The sequence below is a fragment of the Canis aureus genome, chromosome 3 (genome assembly GCF_053574225.1).
Source record: "Canis aureus isolate CA01 chromosome 3, VMU_Caureus_v.1.0, whole genome shotgun sequence".
Classification (NCBI taxonomy): domain Eukaryota; kingdom Metazoa; phylum Chordata; class Mammalia; order Carnivora; family Canidae; genus Canis; species Canis aureus.
In genome coordinates this window covers 22,364,722-22,388,860 of record NC_135613.1, presented here as the reverse complement: position 1 = coordinate 22,388,860, position 24,139 = coordinate 22,364,722, and the positions used below count along the sequence as shown (strand labels likewise).

At 46.4% G+C, this 24,139-nt stretch overlaps 1 long non-coding RNA gene across 1 annotated transcript in view; it reads left to right on the top strand.

The window, feature by feature from the left end:
- LOC144310288 (uncharacterized) overlaps positions 1–24,139 on the top strand; it is a 65,039-nt gene that overhangs the window by 13,299 nt on the left and 27,601 nt on the right. Inside the window, exon 3 of the long non-coding RNA XR_013375985.1 lies at positions 15,044–15,176. This is a non-coding gene — a long non-coding RNA (uncharacterized LOC144310288). The remainder of the gene's footprint in view (positions 1–15,043; positions 15,177–24,139) is intronic.

The window sequence follows — 24,139 nt, the reverse complement described above, 5'->3', positions numbered from 1 at the left end:
CCTGCTGAAAATGTTTATCTTCCAGCAAAGAGGTGCTAATTTTATCTTGCAAAAGTGGATATCTGCTTACGTCCCTTCTACCTTGGAGAAAGATAACCAAAAGCGCATTATGTCATCTAAATACAGCATCCTTGGAGATCAAAAGGCATAATGTATACATCTGCCAAAGTTGATGGAGCGGCCATTGGTGGGCTCTTCCGCCCCGGTTGTATGCGCTTCATTGATAGGCACACTTTGCATTTCTATGAAAGAAACTTCCAAGCCCTCTGTTTGTGCCAGTTGATTTCGGTGATATTGGGAGGTTTTGAAATGAGAATCCAAAATAGATGTGCCCTTCTCACCCCTCTGTGTAAGCCCTCACCACAGGAAATGGCACAGGTTCAAATTTTCGTAATGGAAGCACCGTGGGACTAGATAAGGCATATGTCCCTCACAGTGACGTTCTGATGTTTAAAATATAGTCAAAATGATCCATAGCCAAACTCCACCTGAGCGTATTTGTCTTTTGACACGAGTCCTGCTTCTGGTTCTGGTTCAGTGTTCCTCACTTTCTTGGATCCCATTTTTTTAAGTGTGCACATCCCAACACATACACACACACACATTTGAAATCAATGTCCTCAAAAATAAACATGCTCTTAAGATGGGCATGGGACCCTGATGATTTGTCTATTCCAGTCTAGCAGGAAATCTCATCCTTTGCTTTTCAAAATGTGGTTCCTGGACCACCAGCATCAGCAGCATCTCAGAGTTACCAACACAGGACCCAGGCCCGCCCAGGCCTGCACAATGACGGTCTATAGCATCATCAAGAGGACAAGCTCCTAGTCGGTGCACACAGATAATGGAGAAGCTCTGGTCCCATTTGTTTCCATTTTAAAACTTGTATCTTCTTGTAATTTGGTTGCTACTCTCTAAATGGACTAACCACTCCTCTGTGCTCCATGACCCAGCGTTTGACTAGCCCAATTTGGGACACTGGGGCCAGGATTCTTAGGGCTTCAGATCGCTCCGTTGGGAGAAGAAATTGATGTGTGCCTACAACTCTGCCCTTGGGAGATGCCCCAGATAGGTCTTCAGTATGCTCCAAAGGATGAAGGCATATAGTTACTTCTTGATGTAATAGTGCTGCATAATAACCAACCACAAAACCTCAGTGTCCTGAGGACAGTAAATGTATGTTGCTCATGTATCTGGGGTGAGCTGCGGGTCAGCTCTGCTCATCTGTGCTGGGTTTGCTCACATTACTGAGATTGGTGGGCTGTGGCTGATTCGGACTGGCCACAGCCAGGACAAATGCGAAATCAACTCAGCCGCATTGTTTCTCATAAACTCAGGCACGTCCTCATGGCATGGCAAAGACACAGGAGAACACATCCCAGTGCGGGAGCCCATATCAAGCTCCTACTTTCCTCATGCTGGCTAATGCCCCATTGGCCAAAGCAAGTCATGTGGATGAGGCCAAGGTCCAGGGGTGAAGCATGCTGCGCAGTCCACAGTGGGAGAGCCCTTCACAGTCACACCCAAAGGCATGGATATAGGGAGGAGTGAACAACTGAGACCATAACTTACTGCCTTGAGCGTGTGACCCTCTTAGAGATTTGACTTCCCCGTAATCAGAAGACAGTTCTCTACCTCACAGTAATGCTGAGAGGCTTGGATTAGACAGTGTAGCTAGAGCAGATAGTGTAGCGTCTGCACGAAGGACATGCTTCATAAATGGCAGCCCTTCCTGTAATGACAGTAACAACCAAGGATGATGGCAGGTCTCATATTCCAGCCCCAGGGGCCTGACTCTCCCTATTCCTCATTCTCTACAGAGAACAGATAAATCTATGTTCTGTATTTCAGGGTGGAGGGAGTTGGAGTGTGTGTGTGTGATTCTGTGTGTGTATGTGTGTGTGTGTGTGTGTGTGTGTGTGTGTAGCCAGATTCCCCAACTCTTGCTTTAGTGAAGCTCATAATGAGGTTGAGGCTCTAGCAAACCCTGATTGCATTATGCAGACACATTTTCCCAATAATAACCACATTCAGAGCGATTGCCCAACACCCAGCTATGATACTGCAGCCGCCCTGGAAAGATCTCAGCTCTCACTACACCTCCCACAAAGATTAAAATGTGGCCATTATTTTAAGAGCCCAGTAGACATTTCCATTAGCCTGAGGGTAACATGAATACACATTTTTCTGCTTTGGGACAGATTTTTGAAATCAATCTTATTGAGGCAAAATTTATTTACAATAAGATGCGTCCATTTCAAATTTTGACAAATGTATATACAATGCAGCCATAACCCCAATGAACATACAGTTTATTTCATTCATTTATATCGCCACAAAAATCCCCATGGGCCCTCTAAATCAATCCTTCTACTCCAGGCTACCCCTCATCTGATGTCAAAGCTATAGATTCATTTCGCCTGTTCTAGAACTTCATTTAAATGGAATTATGCCGTATGTACTCCTCTATCTCACTTCCTCCACACAGGATAATATTTTAAGCTTCATCAATATTGCTTTGCATATCAGAACCTTGCTCCTTTTTATTGCTGAGTATTGCTCCATCATATGGATTTATCACAGATTGTCCATTAATTAACCTGTTGATGGATGTTAGGGTTTTAGGAGGCTTTTGACCACTATCAGTAAAACTGCTCTGATCATTTGCATGCTAGTCCTTTTGTAAGCATGTGTTTTAATTTCTCTCACTTTATTAGAAATTGCCAAGCTGCCTTTCCAAGTGGCTGTCCATTTTATATACCCACCAACAATATATGAGAGTTCCAGTTGTTCCTTATCCCCGCCAACACCTGGTAGCATCAATCTTTAATTTTAGCCATTCTGGTGGGCATGTAATATTTCCACACTAGTTTAAATTTGTGTTTACTAATAACTAATGATGTTGAGCATTTTGTGTGTCTATTGGATATTCTCCTTCTCTTGGTCATTTGTAATTGTCTTTTTAATATCACTTTGTAAGAGTTCTTTTGTATTCTGGACACACAACAATATCTAAGTATATGTATTGTAGCTATTTCCTTCCACCTGATGTTTGCTTTTTCATTTTTTTAAAGATTTATTTTTATTTTATTTATGATAGATACAGAGAGAGAGAGAGGCAGAGACACAGGCAGAGGGAGAAGCAGGCTCCATGCAGGGAGCCCGACACAGGACTCGATCCTGGGACTCCAGGATCGCGCCCTGGGCCAAAGGCAGGCGCCAAACCGCTGAGCCACCCAGGGATCCCCATGCTTTTTCATTTTTAATAATATTTTTTAAATTTTGAATTTCAATTTATCGATTTTTTTTATTTTGTTTTCTGACATGTCTGAGAAGTCTTTGCCTACTCCACGTTTGTGAAGTTTAGAAGCTTCATACTTTTAGCTCTTGCATTTAGATCTTTGATACATTTTATTTATTTATTTTTTTATTTATTCATGAAAGACACAGAGAGAGAGAGAGAGAGGCAGAGACACAGGCAGAGGGAGAAGCAGGCTCCATGCAGGGAGCCCGACGTGGGACTTGATCCCGGAACTCCAGGATCACACCCTGGGCCAAAGGCAGGCGCTAAACCTCTGAGCCACCCAGGGATTCCCTCTTTGATACATTTTAAATCAATGTTTCTTTATGCTGTGAAGTAGGGATTGGGGTTATTTTTTTTTTCTCCATTTGACTTTCCAGTTGCTCTTCACCAGGTTGAGCAAGTCACCGTATCACACACTGAAATACTAACAAACATGAGTTGCAAAAATAGGTAATAATCACCAGGACTACATAATTGGGAATGGAAAGATTCGTTCCTTCAGGTGGCTTTACTGCCCTAACAGCTAAAGGCATGTGACAGAGTGTCAGCTAGTGGTCCACAGCCATAGGCAAATCTCTTTTCCTTATCTACCCAGGCAACCACTTTTCAGCCTCTCTTACAGCTAGCAGAGGACACAGTTTGGCCAATGAGCAATAAAAGAAACTATATTGTAAGACTCCTGGAAAACTGTTTTTCTCCCTGATAAAAAGAGTGAGGTTGCTTCTCCATCTGCCTGCCTTTGGAAGCAATCATACAATGATCTGATGCCTAAATAAATACCTGCCCCCTGTGACTATGCTAGAAGGTCAGGAAAACTTGAGAGATGCTACCCAGGGTCCTGCCATCACTAAGAAATTAATTCCACCATAGGATGGAGAACCCCAGACTTCTTATTTGGGGAAATAATCTCTTTATTATGTGTGCTGTATCAGGTGGATATTATTTATAAACCATAACCAGTCCAGAATGAACCTTCTCTAGAGTGAATCAGCTAAAAATTTTCATTACCAATTCTTTCCAAACAAGAGAATTAGGGAAGGTACAAGCCAGGGGACGGGGTCTGCAGAACATAGTGGAAACACTGCTCAGCCAGGAAGCTATAAGCCTGAGCTTTTATGCTGCCAGCCTCCCCGCATTTCTAGTCTTCCTTCATTTTCTTAGTGTCCCATGCTCCTTCTCTTGTTAGAGACTTCCTTCTGCTTGAAATGCTCTCTTCTACCTCTACCCTTTCCTTTGTCTGGCTGGTACTACTCATTCTTCAGGTCTCAGCTTAAAGATTACTTCCTTTGAGAGTGCTTCCTGATCCCAGGATCATCTCTCCTAAAATCCTGATTTTTTTCTCACAACAATGATCCCAGTTGAAATTCAGCACCTGATTTGCTATAACCAGTCTCCTCCACTGGAACATAAGCTTCCTGAGTATGGGGATCCAATATGCTTCTTGGTACCCTAGTATGGTGCCTAGCACATCAGAAATCTTAAGCATGTATCTTTAATTGGTTGGATGATGAATGGATGGAGGGGTGGAGGGGTGGAGGGGTGGGTGGATGGATGGAGAGAGGGATGGATGGATGGATGGATGGATGGATAGATGGTTGGATGATGGATGAATGGATAGGTGGGTGGGTGGATGGGTGAATGGATTGAATTGAATTGCATTACCACCAACTTGTTACATGACCTTAGGCAAGTCACTTCCCTTCTAGGTTATAGTTTTCTCATCTGTCATATAAGAGTTTGAACTCCGTGGATCCTAAGAGTCCATCCACTGCCAACTCTTTGTCAAATTCAATCCAGATGCTCAGATGTGGCTTTGTTTGTAAAACTGCCCCCCCCCCCCATTTATCCATTTACTTTCCACCACTGCTGGTGATGCCGCAATTGTTCCAGAAGCTCGTTCCAAAGAAGCATCCCATGGAGGACAGCTGGAGCTGGTTGCCCTGACTACCCCAAGATGCCGGGTGCAGTGGTTTACAGACATAGGAAGGCCACAATGTCTAGTGGTTTCTCCATGATGCCAAGTCCCTAGTCCCCTTGTTCTGTAATGCGAAAGCAGAATTTTTAGTGGGTTGGTAGTAATTGTCAGAGGAGGCCATACCTATTTGCTTACATTCCAGCACATCTGTTCATCATCACTCACATGGTGGATAAGAAGAGCCTTCTTTGCAGATTAAAGATCTCAACCAGTGCAATTTCCTACAATGCCTATAATGGGCTTTGACATCTGCATAGCGGGTGCTGCAGGGGTTTAATCCTGAGCACCTGGCTGTATGTGGAAAGCTGTTCTAGAATCCACAGCATGCATATTGTGTATTAAACCCATAGCCTACACACTCATCATAGCCCCCAGTGGGAGCAAAAGCAAAGACAAGTGCCATCACATTTATTTTTTCCCTTTGTCCATGTCCTCAGGGAAGAAACACTGGCTCCTCTGCTACCCTCCTCCAACCACAAGAATCATGACAAGAGGTGACCAATTACTGAGCCTGCTGTACCAGGAACAGTACTGGGGACATTTCATACTTTCCCTCTACACTTCACAATTCTTGATTATGCATTCTCATTTCCATTTGGTAGATGGAGAAACTGAGGCACAGAGGCATGCTCAGATTTGCCCACAGTCACACAGGCCAAACTGGTGGGTCTGAGATTCTAATCCAGATCTGAGCATCCAAGGCAGAGCAAGTGTTCTATTCCTGGTTACCTTCTAATAATAACCTGTGTCAGAAACTAAACAAGGTGTCAGACTGTGGACTCAGAACCAAGTGAGCTGGCTGCTCAGCTGCTTCCCTTGCCTGGGGGTGAGATAGGGGTGAGCAGTTAGACATACACGGGGACCTCCTCTGGGTTCACTGCCGTCCACTCCAGCAGCCTGCAGCTTGAAGGCAGTGCCCCTCCCCGAGATTACCATATAGCTCTCTGAAACAGGATTGGAACCATTTTTTTCTATAAATTAAAAGAGGATGCTTAGTAGAAAGAGATTGGGGTGGGCAGAAAACGAGATACTCAGAGCAGCTGCAACATCGTGGGGTAGAAGCTAAGAAAATCTCCAAGATGCCACTTTATAGAGTATTGATGTTGCTTAGCTAACTGCTTCCTTCAACCTTATTGTCCTGTGAGAAAAGTAACCTCCCATGTGTACCAGCTCTTGGTCTTAAATGAGTTACTTGTTGCTGATAGCATTCCTGAGTGATACACAATTTAAGCACCAAAGCACCTGCAACACACCCAGTTCCCTTCACTGGCTGTTGGTAGGAGAAAGGAGGGAGATCTGGATCCTTGACTCACTTTCAGAGCCCCCAGCACTCAAACCTCTGAACTTCACTCCCAGACCATCTTAGGCAAGCCAACCGATATCCTTTGCTTCTCCCCTACAAAACCCCACCACAAATTCCAACCCCTGCATTGTCAAGGGATCCTTTTCCAGTGGGAATAATAGCCACTGTCTGTTCTCTAGCTGCACTTCCAAATTAAAAACAACCCCCCCACACACAGAAAATCAGAGAGAGAGTTAGGCTCCCCACATTCCCAGCTCAATAAATACAATCAAATGATGGGAGTTGAAAATCAAACAGCCTAGCATTCCATCTGAATTGGGAATCTGTAGCCCAGATCCTCTTGGGTAAAGCATGCCCCATCACCACATCATTACCCAACCCTGCCATTAGGGAAGGCAAACCCGTACTTACAATCACAATGAACGTAATGTGTAACCAGGAGGCAGCTCACTTCCAGGAAAGGCAGCAGAGCCTTCTCCATCCCCCAGCTGGCCCTGCCAGCCTCCTTCCATCACCAGCTCTTGTTTCTGTGCTCAGCAGAGGTCCCCATGACATCAGAGACCTAAGGTCTCTCTGTCCCTCTGTGTTGTTCTCCTGCTTCCTGCCATGAGAGACACTGTCTTTCTCTGAACGTTGCCTCTTCTCTAACGTTAGCTTTCTTGGATAAGGCTCATTCTGCCTTCAATGGGGACTATAGGTCAAGATCTCAGGGCCAAAGAGTTTATATTTCACCATGAAAATGCACCTTGTTGGCCACCATGAAGGACAAAGAGGAAACTGGCGTCTTCTACGTGGCTTAACAGAGTCTGAGTTAGTGCAGCCAGGCTGAAGGGACAGTGGGTGGTATGTAGCCAGACCCCTCACCACGTCCAGGCCCATTGGCCCACCTACAGTAATGCCATCTAAGGAAAACCTGGAGATCACACATGAGCGTATGAATGTGGATACAGAATGAAGTGTTTTTATAGCAAAGTGCTGGGGACAACCTAAGTGTTCAATAATACAGAATTGATTTTTTTTAAGTGCAAAAAAAGTATGCAGCCATTAAGAAGTATCTTTGTGAAGAACATTTAATGGAGAGAAAAGTTAATAATTCATATATATGAATGAAACATGCTGAGTGAAACAAGTAATAGAATGAGACACATACTGGATACTACTTATACCCTGTAAGTATCCAAGTATGAGGAACAAGGTGTATCTTTTGCAAGAATGCACTGGATAACTAACCCTCTGAAGGGCATGTACCCAGTAGTGTTCTAAGTACACTGATACCTACCTACTTCTAAGTGCCTGTGCACGCATCCTTTGACACAATTATTACAGCAACCCTCTAAGGCAGGGACCATTTCTATACACTGAGGCTTCAAGCCACCCAGCTCATCAGTATCAGATCTGGGACTCAAAACCAGGAAGTCCAGCTTTTCGATTCTATGCTGCAACAAAAATGTTTGCATTGAATCCATCAGAATGATGGTCAACAGAAAACAGGAAGGAGATGGAAGACGAAAGGAAATAAATAAGCAAACAAGTAAGACAGGGTCCTTCATGGTCCTAAAATGCAACCCTCTCCAACATGAGGTCCTAGGAAGGTGAGGGAAGAAGGAAGACATAGGTATAGGTATAGATACAATACAGGTACAGGCATTTGTACAGGTACAGGTGTAAGTATAGATGCAGAGAGAGACGTAATATAGACGTACAGGTATGCAGGTAGGTATGTTATGTGTATCTGTAAATTTCCCGCTTCCTAGGAAGATATGCCGTCCTTGGGATCCCACATCTCCCACCCACCGGCTGCCTTATCCTGGTCACACCAACTTACTCAGGGCTTAGCACTTAACCCATAGGAAAAATAATTCATAAGCTGGCCAGAAATCTCTAACCTCAAAAATGTTCACAAAGGTCATTTGATTCACTCAGGGTCCAGAGAATTTGAACTTAAAAATGTGGAAGGAATGTGCCAGTGAAGGGGATGCCAGGACAGAGGGATGACAGTGTGGACGGGCCGCTGTGGAGCAGTCCAGGGGATGAGGTGTGTGCCTTCCACAGATGCTGTGAGGTGGGCTGGCTGGGTGCGAAGAACAGGGTCGTGGGGGCTGTGCAGGAGGTGGAAGAAGAAAACCTCCCAGGGCCTGGTGTTCCCCAACACCCCCCTCCCCGGAAGGCGGCCTGGGCTTCTCACTGCACGGCACCAGGCTTCCAAGAGAGAGCATTCCAAGTGTGGAAGCAGAAGCTTCAGATAGATGTCTTCGGACCTGGCTTCCAAATTTCCTCAGGGCACGTGGACCCCGTTCTGCACCCCCATTTCCCCATGAGACACACAAGCATTTGTAACTTCAGATGTCGGCACACCTTCTCCAGCTCCCCCATCCTGCTGCCTCTGCTCCCACTTGCAGGCACCCTCCCATTGGCTGTGAGGCCTCAGGCAGGCGCTACCTGGGCTGGCCACCCCTGCCATGGCTCTCTGTGTCGTGCCTTCCATGTGCCTCTTACCAGCTCCCCACCGCCACCATCGGCAGGCCGCTTTAACGGTTAATTATGTACACTTTGTACTCGGAGAGGCCAATTCCACACGCTTATTTCTCTCCTTTTTCTCCTCTTAGAGAGAGAAAAAAAACTAAGCTTGACCTGGAAAACACAAAACGCTTGCCCAGTATTAACAATTTGTCTTCATCAACCAGTTAGCACTGGGACAGCATTCCCAAGGGAACTCGGAACTCAGAGCATGAAGCACTCGGGCTCAACCGCAAGCCTGGGAGCGGGCGCTCTGGGCCTGCTTGGTGCTCCGTGGATCTGTGTGGTCTGGGGGGGACCACTCACTGTGACCTTAATGCCTCTATTTCCCAGCAGAAGTATAAATATCAATGTCCTTTCCTGCTTGAGGTTTTTCTCCCCCAGATACTCAAATGTTGGACTGAAAATATTTGTCCAAATGTGAAAATGAAACCATAGGAAATCCCATGCATATAGGATAACTGGGTTATCTTTCCCTGTGTGTGTGTGTGTGTGTGTGTGTGTGTGTGTGCTGTAGAGTCTAAGAAGCAGTGACCCATAGCTACAAGATCAGGGTTCTAATCCAGCCTGCAGAGAAACTAATACGTGGCTTTATGTAAAGCCACTTGACCTCCAGAAACCCCAATTTTCCATGTGTATGAAGAAGAATGCCGGCCCAGATTAGCAGTCCTCAACCTCAGTGGTACATCAGAGTCATCCGGGAAGATTTTTTTGAATACTGATGCCTCTACCCCACCATGGACCCATTAAATCTGAATTTCTGGGTATAGGGCCTGGGCCTTGGATTTTTTTTTTTTAATTCCTTAAGTGATTCCCAGTATGCTGCCAGGACTGAGAGCCTCTGAACTGGGTTCATGGTTTTAAAACTATTTTTAATCAGAGATTCAGTTCTTTAAACAAACACACCAGAGGCCCTGTGTGTAGAGCAAATCACATGCAGTTGTTCTGTGTGAAGCTGGAGAGGGACCCAAAGTTCTGCCCACTGAGCCTCTCGTCCCTCCACCATCCAATCTTGGAACCAGCCCCGGGGACCCCTCGAAGCCTTGGAACCTGAGTGTTCTGCTGAGCACGGTTTAAAAACTGTTGGAGACGAGACAATTTCCAAGATTGTTTAAAGATCTAAACTTCTGAAATCATGTGAGAACAGTCAACATCTGGAGCATTATCTGAATCATAAATATCCTCACAAATCTATCTGCTCGATGAAACCTAGTTTCCGCCCTATATCGTGTCTGATTATAGAACCAGGAGCCAACTCGGCCACAGTTGGAAAACTCGGCCAGCTGCTGACTTCCCTGGGTGCTCTTGCCTTGCAGCAACCCAGGATCTATTCCTCAGAGACCAAGGGTTAGTCCACATGGCAGTGGTTGAGGAGCAGGGTCGCCGGAAATGTCCATGGAGCCATGCAGCTGGGGTATGGAGGGAAATTTACTTGTGTTGCACAGGAAATACAGGAAGCCCATTTTCCAGACTCAATGCGGAGCTTGTTTCATAAGTCGGACCCCAATCAAGAAGTCCCTGTTCTAGCCCTCAACTCTTTAAAACAAACTTCCCTTTGCTGTGCGAGGTCAGAAACATAAAGATGCCAAATACAGCCTTGTAAAGACAGGGTCAGAGTCCCCAGAAGAGTGTCATGTGGGACGCTGAGGAGCAGCAACATGGAGCCATGACAACATGGACAATAGGAAATGTCAGCATCACCATCAAAGCACAGGGCCAGAATCAGCGAGGGGCTATTGAGGCGCTTGCCTCACCTGCACCATTTAAGGAGCCACCAAAGAACTCAGTACTCAAGTAAGAAATATTTTTAGTGCCAGATTTCAAAAACTTAAAACTAATGCAAACAATTCTATAATTTAAAAAATGAACATTTTAAATAGAAGATCAGTATTCCTGACTTTTCTTATTGCCACAGGCTCCAATATGGCTCAGGTTAGTAAAAATAGAATCCTTTGGATGGAAATAAAGAAAGTCTCATTCAGCCTATTACTAATGAGATTTCAAGAAAGAAAACCAAAAATACGTCATCATGCCATCATCAACAACAATGATCACAACTACCACCATTATCAGCATCACCACCATCACCACCACCACCACCATCATCATCATCTTGATCACCATTACCACCATTACCAACACCATCATCACCATTACCACCATCATCACCCTTACCATTGTCATCCGGTGGTTATGATTACTGAGGACTCGTCATGGTCTAGACATAGGTATTCTCTGCATTTACTTTTCACAACCTTTCTGAGAAGAAGAAATTATCACTTGACAGAAGAAGAAATTACCACTTGACAAAGGCCTCAATGGATAGGAATTTATCCAAGTGTGAAAAGAGGAAGTGTGAGGCCCACAGAAAACTGCCTGCAGAACCCAGGAGGTGGCCTGCAAGCAAGAACACTGTCATCCTGGCTAAGGTTTCCACCAGATCCCTGACCAGGAGTAATAGACACTAATATCACCAAGGCCCACTGGGTGGTATTGATAGTGGCCATGTTTAATTGTGATTATGATAACTTTATAGAAAATAGGACACACGTTTACACTCTGTTATGCACTTGGGCAATTGCTTTTGCAAGTCAGTTGGCTCAGCTCTAAAACAGGAAGAGGGCCTGACTGATGTCCAAGCATCTGAGAACACTACGGTCTGTTCCTCAGCTGCCCACCTCCTCTATGACCAGCCTTTGGGCTGGTCCTTTCCCCTTGACTCTGAGGTTGCAGCTGGGTATTACCTGGGTCTTTCCATGGAAAGGGAGGTAATTGCCCCAAGGCTAATCTTCCTGAGGTATTACCTGGGTCTTTCCCTGGGAAGGGAGGTAATTGCCCCTCAGCTTCTCCTTTAGGCTTTTGTAACTTATCAGGCAACCTTTATAAAGCTTCAGGATAGAGAAGCCTTCCTGCCTTGACAGCCTGGACACTGGTGGGTGTATTAGGCAAGCATATTAGGCCAGATTACTGAATGTGGAATCAAGAAGTCAAGTTTCTGACTCAAGCCCTGAAGATACATTTTTTTCTTAGCACAGCTGCAATGCAGTACACCGCGCATCCCCTCTTGCTCGTTCTTCTAGCAGAGACCTAACAACATGGAAGGTGTAGGGATGACAAAGAGAGAGACCCATGCTTAGTCAAAGGGCCCCTCATCGTAAAGAAGAGAAAGGGGCAAAGACATGGAGAGAGCAGAAGTCGCCTGAGGCGGGGAGAGTGGGATCCTACCCAAACCCACTTTATTTTATTGTTTGAGGAATTTCCAGGAATCTGGTTAACAGGCCTGACGCCTACGGCTTGGATATATACAAAAGCAAATGGTCTTAAAATGAACAAAGACAGTGAATGCCACTTAGCTCAGAGCCTAGGCCTTGGCTAGCTGAATCCTATGCTTGTTTTAAGTATAAATTTCAGATACAATCTGGACACTGTGGGGTGGGCATGAGGGAGCAGTGTAGATGACAGTTCTCCCCTTCCTCCTGGGCACAAGGCTGGGCTGTGTTTTCTAGAATCCTTTGCAGTTAGATATGTTTGATTGCATTATGAGCAGAAGTGGTGCTCTCCCCTTCCACACTTGGCTTGTCAACACTTCCACATGCTACCCTTCCATCCAGGGACCCAAAAGGGTACACAGCCACAGATGCATTCATCCCGGTCCCTGCATGTTGGCATGGAGGAAGACACTCGGCAGATGTAGTGAGGGAGAAATAGCGCAGATCTGGTTAAAGCCCTGAGATGTTGGGGTCATGAGTTATGGCACTTGATTGGCTCTAATACAGGCAGCAACAGGCATTAATCTGAAGGGATCCAGTTGTCAAACCACCAAATATCAGGAAAGGTAGAATGAGGGCATCTGAGGACCTATGCCACAGGAGTTCAGGCATTACCTTTCTGGAAGTTTCCATCAATGTGGCTCTCCTCAATACTTTCAGATTCTGCTTCTCTCAGTTCAAATTTTCAGATTCCCAGGAAAATTATTTTTATAGGCTCAGCCCGAGTCAGCTGACCTCCTCTGAGCAACCAACAGGCTTGCAGCTCCAACGGCCCTGCTGGGGCCCAGATGTGGGTACCAGAGGCTTTTCTTTGGGAAGGGGGATTATAAATTATCAGCCACCCTAAGAGGTATCTGTCCCCCACAGCTTCACCTGAGGATGAAAGGATGTCCACCTGAATCCTTTTCTAACCCCCTCCCCCCATATCTGTTCTTCCTTCTGTGCTCTTTCTGTGTCTCCTGAGATATAATCCCACCAAACCTTCCAAGGAAGCAGAGTATTTGGAGCTCACCTCACCTCTCCCCCTCAATCCCTGCAGCCAACAGGTCACCAAGAACAACTATCCAAACACCTGCCAATTCATTGCATTTCCAAGGTCCCCATCACTCAGCAATGCTCTCTTAACTCGTCTTCTTCTTCCCTCCCTCCTTGAACCCATCTTCAACCATGATCAAGCACAGGAGATGTACTTGTGTAACCACCAGGACAGCAGGGACCACTTCCATCAGGATGAGATAGTGAGCAATCAGAACAGACACTGGCCACAAGCCATCAGTATAGGCTTATCGGGGATTCCCAGCTCTGATAATACTACTAAAAAACATCTCCCCGATACCTACCAAAGCAGACTACGTGACCACCCTAGAGCCCAGCACTTCCACTCCCAGGTGCATACTCAGAGAAACGAAAGCATACGTTCACCAAAAACATATGTACCAGTGCTCATGCCATCTGTTCGTGATAGCCTTCTATTCTCCACCGACAGGTGAATGAATAAATACACTGTGGCTTGTCGTATAATGGAATGTTATTACTCTGGAAAGAGGAAGAATAAAGTACTAATACTTGCAACAACATGGCTGAATGTTGAGTGAAAGAAGCCAAGCACCCAAGAATGTATACCGTATGATTCAGTGCATATAGTTCAAGAGCAGCCAAAATGAAACGAGGATTTTGATGAAAGTCGGGGGAGTGGTTGCATCTGGGAAGTTGAGCAACTGGCCGAAAAGTGGCTCCAGGGAGCTTCCTTCTGGGTACTAGAAATATTCTGTGCCTCGACCTAGGTGTATGCGTATTTCAGAATTCATTGAGCTGTACCCTTCAGAACTGGTCACTTCATTACCTATATGTGAACCTTGAGTTGAAAATAAGTCACACGTCTTCCCCGTTCTACCAGCATCAGGGCCTCCCCTTGCCTCCAGGAGAAGGGCCACTTTCTTTAGCAGGGCACAAAGCTTCTTCACGACTTCACCCCCTCTTGGCCATGTCCAGCACCCACTTTCCATCAGTTTTCCAGACAAGCTGTGCTCATCGGTGTCTGTGTGCTTTCGTGGGCTATTCCTTCTGTCTAGAATCCATCCTTCCTCCCTGTTGGTGCAGCAAATTCTTCATCATCCTCAAGGCTCATTTCAACTGTCACCTCTCCCTTGAAGCCTGCCCTGATCCAGCAGGGAGAAGACGCTCCTCCCCTTCTGCATGCACTGGTCTTCATGGACCCGTTTTTGTTTCCTGTGGCCACTTTAACAAATGACCACAAACTGGGTGGCTTAAAACAAAATAAGTTTATTTCCTCATGGTTTGAGAGTCCAAAAGTCTGAAATCAAAGTGTCAGCAGGGCTGTGCTCTCCCTGAAGGCTCAAAGGGATCATTGGTTCTGTGCTTTTCTCTTAGCATGTATTTGTGACAGTCCTTGGCTTGTGTGTGCATCATTCCTGTCTCTGTCGCCTCATCCCATGGCCTCATCCCCCATGTCTATCTGCATGTCCTTTCCTGTCTCTTACAAAGATTTCATGGAATTAGGGCCCACCTCCATCCAGCACGATCTCATCTCCATCCTCACCTTAAATTTTGCAAAGATACTATTTCCAAAGGAATCATATCAGATCTGGAGGTTCTGAATGGGGGGGGGGGGGAGGAGGGACTCTTCAACCCACCGCACTCTCTTCCTGTTGCAGTTCCTGTTTGTGATTATCACGTGTCTGTGTCAGGTGACGGTCCTGTCCCTGAGAGTGAGGCTATCTTCATTCTGGACCATCAGCCACTGGTGCCAAGCCCCTCAAGCAAGAACTCCAAGCACATATCCATTAGGTAAGTAATGAACGAGCAATCAGAGTGTGCTCCTCTGTCCGTGCTGTGCTCTAAGCCCTTCTAACTGTGGCTTCACTGGATTCGATATCCTGCCCGTTTGCGCGAATGAGTTCTCCCATCTGAAGGAGTCCGCCAGGAATCAAGAGGAAAGAGAGAAAACTCAGTGGGTTTAATTTCCATCCAGCTTCCTTTTGTTCCAGAAACTCTCAAAGCCAGCAGCCAAATGATTTAGTAAGTCTCAGGAACTCTAAAGCTCTGCCACAGAGGAGCTTGATGGGAAAGATCAGATCAGCACTATTGGTGTGGGCGGAGGGCTGTGAACGTTTTCCAGGGAGCAGATGGAGGGCAGAAGTTGGGGGACTTTTTATGAGTGTTTGCTCCAGCTGTTGGTTGGTGATTTGGTTCCTGGAGCAGCTGGAACCAGGCAACTCGGCCTCCAAATTCCAACCTGCTTGGCAATTACTGAGAAATGTCACAGCCTATAAATTGGGTAATCCCTGCCCACTGTCCCCAGGACCACTGCAAGCCCACAAAGGTGAATACTCAGGCTTGCTGACCTGTGGAGGCACCTGCATTCCTGAGGACCCCAAGCACTCTGTGCTCTTTCTGGGGGGTCTGCAGGAGACACCTAATGTGGGATCTCCAACCAGGCCTCTCTGTCCTACTCTGACCTGTCACTGTAGCTAATTCCTGCCCTGTCTCCTGAGGTCTCAAAGCTGAGCAGCCCTGTGAGTCTGCAGTGTGCTGTCTTCCATGCTAAAACAGGGGAGCTTCTTCTTCCTATCTCCAGGGACCCAGGTTCCATCCATCTTGTCGGGACACCCAAGGATGGTCCCTATCTTCTGGTTGCTGGGTAAAGAGAGGAAGTGTCAGGAAGGCAATTTCCTTGGAAAAAATGCAGACACTGCATGGTTATTTCCACTCACCTCCTGAAGGTGTGGACGTGGTCACGTTGCTGCATCTAGTTTCAAGGGAGGCTGCAGATGGGTGGCCAGGGGCCCAATGAAAACCCAGGGGCTTTCCTGAAACTAAGGGAACCTTGTGTGTCAACTACACTTCAATCAGAGAAACAAACTAGGGGCTTTATTCATAAAGGAAGAGAGGGAGAAGGATAGTGAGGAGCAGTTAGCATCGTCTGCAGCAGACCTGCCTGTCCAGCAGAGGCTTCATGGAGAGTGCACGCAGGGCAGCTGTGGCGTGCTTGAGGAGTGACAGCAGGAAATGCACACTGGGGTCTTCAACTTGTTTCTCTCTGGTTCTTGGGAAGGGAAGAGACCTCTGCGCACTATTCCCCTTTGGGAGTCACCAAAAAATGACTAAAATTAGGTCAGAGCAAGTGATCTTATACACTGTTGGAGGGTTATAGTTTGCAACAAACTATACAATTTAGAAAATCCTATCAAAAATTTAAATGTACAAATTATTTGATCTAGCAAGTAAATTTCTAAGAATTTATTCTACAGCTATATTCACATAAGAGGCAAAGACATATGTTAAAAATGCTCAGAGCAGCATCATTTGTTATAGTAAGACTGAAAAATATCCCATGTGTCCATCAGTAGGGGGCTGGTTTAATAAATTATACTACATCCATATAGTAAGATACTATGCAGTTGTCAAAAAGAGTAAAGCTTATCTGTGTGGACCAACATAGAACAATCTTCAATATGTATATATACACATTTTAAATTTTAATTTTAATATATATTTAATTAATATATAGTTGTATATTACTACATGTATTTAATATACATATAGTTATATATTATTATATATTTTGTTATTTATTATTCATATATATGTTATTAAATCTATGTTATCTGCTTAATACACAAATACATATGATATATTATTTATATATTATGTATATATTATTATATATTCATATATTGTATTTAATATATATTCTATATCTTAATACATTTATATATTACAACATATTTAATACACATATCTTTAATATATATGTATATATTACTTATACATATATATTTTATCTGTGTGTCTGTTACATGCATTTTTATATACATATGTGTATTACATATACATATATGTAATATATTTTATATATATGTATACAACAAAAAGCCAGGTAGAGAGGAGAGCAAATGGTATATTTCTGTGTGCGTGGTGGGGTGTTGGAGGGCATGTGTCCTATATGCCTGCATGTGCGTGGCCCGTCGAAATGTCGCACAAGGCAGTGGCAATGCTGGTGGGCTCCGGGTGGAGATACAGAGTCTGGAACAGGGGGGAAAATTTCTTCTATCTACTCCGCTTTGTACATGCTGATCTTTGTGACCTTGTGTACAAATCACCTCGTCTTATTTTAAAAGCCAGGCAGATAAATGAATAGGTCGATGGTGGGATTTAAAGATTCTTGGAGAAGAAAACTTCTATTTCGGTGGCCCCCTCCCTGCTGGGGTGACCTGCACCATCACCTGCAGGTTCCCCAGCAGAGCTCATCCGCAGCCCGGCCAGGGGCCCCACTGCCTGGACAGATGCTCAGCTCTGGAAAACATCGCAGTGACTCTACTGTTTACGGAACCCAAATGCAGCAGCCGCCCGAGGGAAACTTCCCAGATCCCTAGGCAGGCTTCTGTCCCAGGAGTGGTTTCACTGCTACGCAGCTGTAACTGCAGTGTTCGTGGGGTCTCCACAGCCACATTAGAGCTGCTTTGTCCAGAAAACAGAGATTCCAAAGACTTTTTAGGACACAAAACACTGTCTGTGCAGTGATTCCACACATTACAAACCAACAGCATCAACAACAAAAACAAACGAGAAAACAAAATGACAGAAATAAAACCCTAAAGCTGGCATGTCTGGGATAATATGGGCTAAGGTGCCCATGTGGCTTGTTTTTAAACTGTAGATAGTGTTTTCTGTTTTCTTCTTTTTGATGATCTACAGTTTTTCGTTGTTCTGAAATGAACAGACAGCAAGGAACGGTAGCAGAGAAATTGATTTTTCCCTGGCTATGTCAAAATATAATTCACAGAGCACACAACTCACACTGCTGAAGTACGCAATTCCGTGATTTTCAGCCTCCTCAGTGACATGGGAGGCCATCACCACACTCAGTGGTGGAAATTTTCTTTAGTGGTTTGTGCTCGCTGTCTCTACCCGTTTTCCTGTGGCCCTGCATCTGGGCATCTGCCTCTTGTGGACATTTTGTACTGAGGGGGTCACTCTTAGAGGTCCTTGGTGTCTGGCTTTTTTCACTTAGCAAAACATTTTCAAGATCCATGCTGTCAGCATGTGTCCTTACCTTGTTCCTTTTTACCCACCATATAATACTCCACCGAGCAAACCATTCCACTAACTTTTTTAAATCTCAGAATTTGCACAGCAGCTGTGAAAATAGCAACTCTATTGTATTTGCCCAGCACCTACCACTTCTCTAGATTCTCAGTCTCCTTTTTGGGTGGCCAGCCAGGACCTCCCCATTCATTCTCCCCTCAATATGAGCTTTTCAGATACAGCAGCTCACATTTCACCTTTGGCTGTGGATTCGAGTCCAGACAAGTGGACTGAATTCATCATCATCATCATCATCATCATCATCATCATCATCAGACGTTTGGGGTCTTGCTGTTCATTGAACCTGCCCCTGTGCTATAGCTGTCAGTCTTTGGGAGGAAAATAGGATGAGGGACACAGAGTATGGGCAGTCAGAGAAACAGCTGCACCTGAGAGAAGGCAAGGTGGTCAGGCGAGAGCAATATGTGAGGAGATGTGTGCCACCTCCTTCAGGAAGACTTTCCCAACTGTCCTTGTCCATAGTGACCTGGGAATCTCAGTAACTGAGACTCAAATATCGACTGAGTCATCTGCATGCCTTGGGCAATTTACTTCCCTTCTCTATACCCCAGTTTCCTTATTTGTCATCCACATCACATTTTCCAGACTTGACCACAGCAGTATGCATCCATCGTGCATGCCTACAATGTGACCCTCCTTCCGGGGAGAGCTGGGGTCCATGTTCTCTCTGTTTGAGTCTGGGTGGGCCTGTGACCCAGCGATAGCACTGCTGCTCCCACCTTCTCTGGAACACTCGTGTGTGGGGCACAGGGCCACCATGTTGTGAGGAAGCCCAAGCCCTGCGAGGAACATCTGAGACTTGAGGTCATCCCAGCCCAGGTGGGAGCCATTAGTTGATTTAACCTCCCTCACCCCTCGCCAGTCACGGAGGCTTCCCAGCTGAAGCCCTGGCTACAGCAGAGCACAGACAAGTCATCTCCGCCGTGTTGCGTCCAAATTCCTGACCCACAGAGGCCATGAGCCTAGTAAATTCAGTGTTGTTTCAGGCCAATGAGTTGGGGAGTTGGAGGTGCTCTATGTAATAGCAACTGCAGGAGGATGGAGAGAGGCCAAACCACAGACTTCAGTGGAAGAGCCTGATGAAGGAGGAGTCACCAAGTCTCAGTCTTCCTTCTTCCCCGTCTCCTTCAAACTTCTATGCTTTCTGTTCTCCAGATAACAGGAGCTCAAGACTCACAAACATTAACGAGAATTTTATCAAAATGTATCATGCCCTCAGCTGGATTGTGGGCATCTTGAAGGCAAGAAGCATGCTTGGCTCATCTCCTGTAGAGCAGACCTGGCTGGGTCACACCTAGAAAGCAGAGACCTGACCGCACTCCTCTCTGTAACCCCGATGCCCAGCGCATAGTAGGTGCTCAATCAATTCTAGTCTGCGACTTGGACATAAACAATGATCATTTCTCTTAAAGAGCTTTGAACTTTTTCCCTCTTCATTGGATTTTTTTTTCTCAAGAATTCTTTACTTTTTAAAGGATAATGTGGTAATTCAAGCCAACCCTGGACTATCTGTTTAATCTTCTTTCCCCTAAATATTAGCTCAGTGGGAAAAGGAGCCTAACCTCTCTGTATATTTTTCTCTGTGTATACTTTTGGCCAGAAGACTGGAAAACCCAAGACTAAAGCAAGATGCTCAGAGATTCCGGGAAAAGACGGAGAGAAAGCTCCAGCCAAGGAAGGAATAGGGGTGTCAGGGGGGCAAGGACAGATGTCACACATCTTCTCTAGAAGGACTCTGTCTAAGGATTTGCCTGTCTCACGCGTGAGTGATTCTCAGTGACAAGCGCGCGCACCTCTGTGACCCCCGCGGGGAGGACGGTTTCCAGCTGGGGCTGCTGCCCAGACCGACCTGAGCCAGGCTGGGAGCACAGACCCCTTGTCTCTCAATCCTTTCTCCAAAGACATGTGTGCTGAACTGTGTTGACGGCTGCACAACCCAGCTGATGTATCCTAAAGGTCAATGAATTTTATGTTCAAATGGGGTGGACTTTATGGTATGTGATTTTTACTTCAATAAGGCTATTTTTAAAAATTGTGTCATTGGAAAAATTACATAAACAGATTTGCACATATATATGTACCTATGGACGTATCAACTCACGTGTATATATTGTACACACATATGTACCTATCTGTATATTCGTGTACACACCTGTGTGTTGTATGTGCATGTATGTGTACACCACTGCAGACACATGTCCAGGTATACCTATTACACACATATTGCATGTGCACACACGTGTATGTGTACATATGCATATATGATTTAGTGTGTTAAGAAGAAAGGCCCTTTCTAACAGGAAAAGTCCCTGATTTAGAGGCTGGAGTCCTGACCTAGCCCTGGCTCTGCCACTAATGTGCCGAATGGCCCTGAGCAGGACGCTGCCTCTCCCTGGACCACATCTGTAACTCTCGCCCTCTTCTCTCAAGAAGTTTCTTGTGCAGCAAACAGAGAGACTCTTTGAAAACGTCAGTCCTCTGATCAAAACCCTCCCACGGTTTCCCATGTCTGCCAGAGCAGAAGCTGTAGTTCTTTTAATGATCTCCGTGGGTCCTTACAAGGCCTCAGAGTAATACTACCCAGTAGATGGAGTGTTCTAGGTCTCCCACTCACTGTGGCAGCCACCAGCCACAGGTGCCTGTTGAGCAACTGGAAATGTGTCTCCTGTGGCTGAGGAGTCAATTTTATTTTAATTAGTGTAAACATAAATGTAAGGAGCCAAGTGAGACAGTGACTCCTGAATCCTTAGACCATCTGACATCCCTCGCTTCCTCCCCAGCCTGAATCACTTCAACTTCATCCCCCTGACTTTCCCCTCATTCTCTCTGTTCCAGCCACATTGGACTCCTCACTGGCCTTCCACCTCTTCTGCTCCAGGACCTTTGCACCAGCTGTTCCCTCTGTGCAATTTCTTTATTGATTATGTTTCCTGCTCACTGTCTAGAAAGTTGGCCCCATGAAAACAGGGATCCTCACCCATTCTGTACATTTGTGCTTCTCAAAGTTTTAGAATAGTGCTTGGCACATAGCAGATGCTCAACAAATACTTATTGAATATAAAAAATTGAATGAAGACTCCTGTTCTGGTTTAGCCTGTGGAGAAGAATGGTCTGGCCATTCACTGTGATGTGCCTTAGCTCTTTCTGGCTCACAGGACCCCAGATTCCCTGACCCTCCCATGTCCATGCAGATGGAAGGCTTTGGTCTGAAATAGCAAGCCACCCATTCCCAGGCATCCTGGCTTTCTGTGGCTCATGAAGATGCTTGCGTTGTTAACTGGCTGTAATAGGCTGGCAGGTGGGAGGGGCTCAGCCTGGAGAGTCCCCACCAACCCCCTCAAACCCCCGCTCCTCAGCCTTTCCCGGACGCCACTGCCTTCTGCGTCAAGTGGAGAGCTGGGAATGGTGAACTCATGTTATTGTACAATCTATCAGCTCATTCCGCTCCCCCACCCGCCCTCCTCATGTCTGGGAGAGAAGGCCGGCTTCTTAGTGAGAAGCAAAGGCTATGGATTCCCACAAACACACACAGTGAAGAGAAACAAGAAATTACTTCCCCTCCCAGACCAAACCCCATCCCGTGAATCGGTCTATGGGTTGGGTCTAGCGTCTCCCCTAAAGTAATTCACCCTTGGAAACTCTAGGAACCTGGAGGCTCCCCAGATACGGTTGCCTCCTAGACTCTGTCCCCTCTGGAGATTTCGTTTTGCCCTCCTTTGTCCCAGAGCATTTTGTCCACGTGACAATACCCAGCTCTCCCAACATAAGGGGAAGGCCGGCTGCTTCCCGGCTGCTAGATCCCCTCACCCGAGCTCCCTGCAGCCCGAGGACAGTTTACAAAGACAGGGCTGCTCTGCTCGCTTGCTCCAGCAGAGCTTTCCTCTTGTAGCCAAACTAAACCTTTAAATGGTAGAGAGGCATTTAGATTTCTCTTCTGCCCAGCTGACAGTAGGTTTACAGTTTATAATCTGGCCTTTGTAAAAGCATTTGTCAGCCTGGATATTTCATTTTCAGCCCGACCACCCATGCAGAGGGACAGGCAGGAAGCAGCCCTTCATTTGCACCAACAGTCAGCGTGGAGGTTGGCTCCAGAATCACAGAATTCGGTCGCAAAGGGGGACTTTTTTGGCATTATCTACTTCGCATCTCCCGGCGAAAGCAGCCCTTGTTTATAAGAAGCAATTCCTGAATGCTAAATTTGGAAATTCTACGTATTCCTCTAATCCGTTGGCCCTGAGCAGGACCGGCCTCCTCTAAGAAAGCTTCTCCACTTCCCCAGCGTCCCTCGGGTGTCCAGCTGAACGTCGGGGCCCGTCGGGGAAGGCGGGGAAGGCCGGAGCGCCGCGGCCCGGGCAGCCGGGGGCCTCTCAACTCAAGTGCTGCTTCTCCTGTCCAGCGACGCGCTCCGCGGCCGGCGGGTCTATCTTTAAGTGCGTGTGCACCAGTGTGCAGAACACGGCTCCCTCCGGGCCGGCCCTGCCCCAGCTTTGGCAGCATCTCGGGGCTCTGGTGCGTGGGAGTGGACCCGGGAGGAGGGGGAGGCCGGCACTAAGGCAGCATGAACTGATACGGAACCTCAGTAGCTCGAGCTGGCATGATAGCGGGGAAGGAATGTAATATAGTAAGTAACACTCACGTTTTATCTACATTGCTTGAAGACATTTTCGAGGGAGGAAATAACACCGTTTCGGGCGACAGATGAAGGAGACAGAGTCAGCGATGGTTCATTTGCAGAGCGCACTCCCCCTCCCACACCTTCCACCTGAGCCAGAACGCTGGAATTCGGCTCAGAGCTCTCCAGCCGCCTCCCCTCCTGCTGCCGGGCCTTTCTTTTTTTTCTTTCTTTCTTTCTTTTCTTTTTCTTTTTCTTTTTTTTATTGGAGTTCAATTTGACAACATATAGCATAACACCCAGTGCTCATCCCATCAAGTGCCCCCCTCAGTGTGCCAGGCCTTTCTGCATCAGAGCTCACACCTCTGTGGTCTAAGCTGTGTACACATGACCTCCTTCAGGGGATCCAGGGTGAGCTGGCCGGGGGGACACAGATGCAGAAAACCAAGGTGCTTCCCCACTCTGCCTACACGTCTCTTCTTGCCCTGGAGCTGGGGTGACTTTTTCTGCCACCCACAAGTTAGGCACACCCCAGGCTCCTGGACCTACTCAGCTACAGAAGGAAGACATTGGCCACATGTTTGGAGTATAGATTACATGCCAGCCACTTACTAATGGCACGGCGGAGGTGGGTGGGCAGGCAGGCATTTTATCCTGGGTCAGGTTGGGTGTCTCTCAAGCAGAGCCTGAGGTAAAGATTCTCACACAAGTAGATGATCCGGGACGCAACCCCAAAAACACCGGTAGGGGAGTGAGGCAGGGAAGGGAAGGAGCCTGCAATGCATCTTGTCAAACAAATTACCCCCTGGGGGCCCCTGCAGAGTAATCCCTCTGGGGAGTTCCACTGAGTAGTATAGAACATGCACCCAAGAGCTTCCCATTCTGAGGGGCCTGGGACCTGGCTGGTTACCCACCAATTCACTGTCTCACATCATCATTGCCTGAGGGATGCTCCCACGTGGCCTATTGTACACTTGGGCAGAACCAGCTCTAAGAGTGCAGGCAGTTGGAAAACTGGCATTTGCTTGAA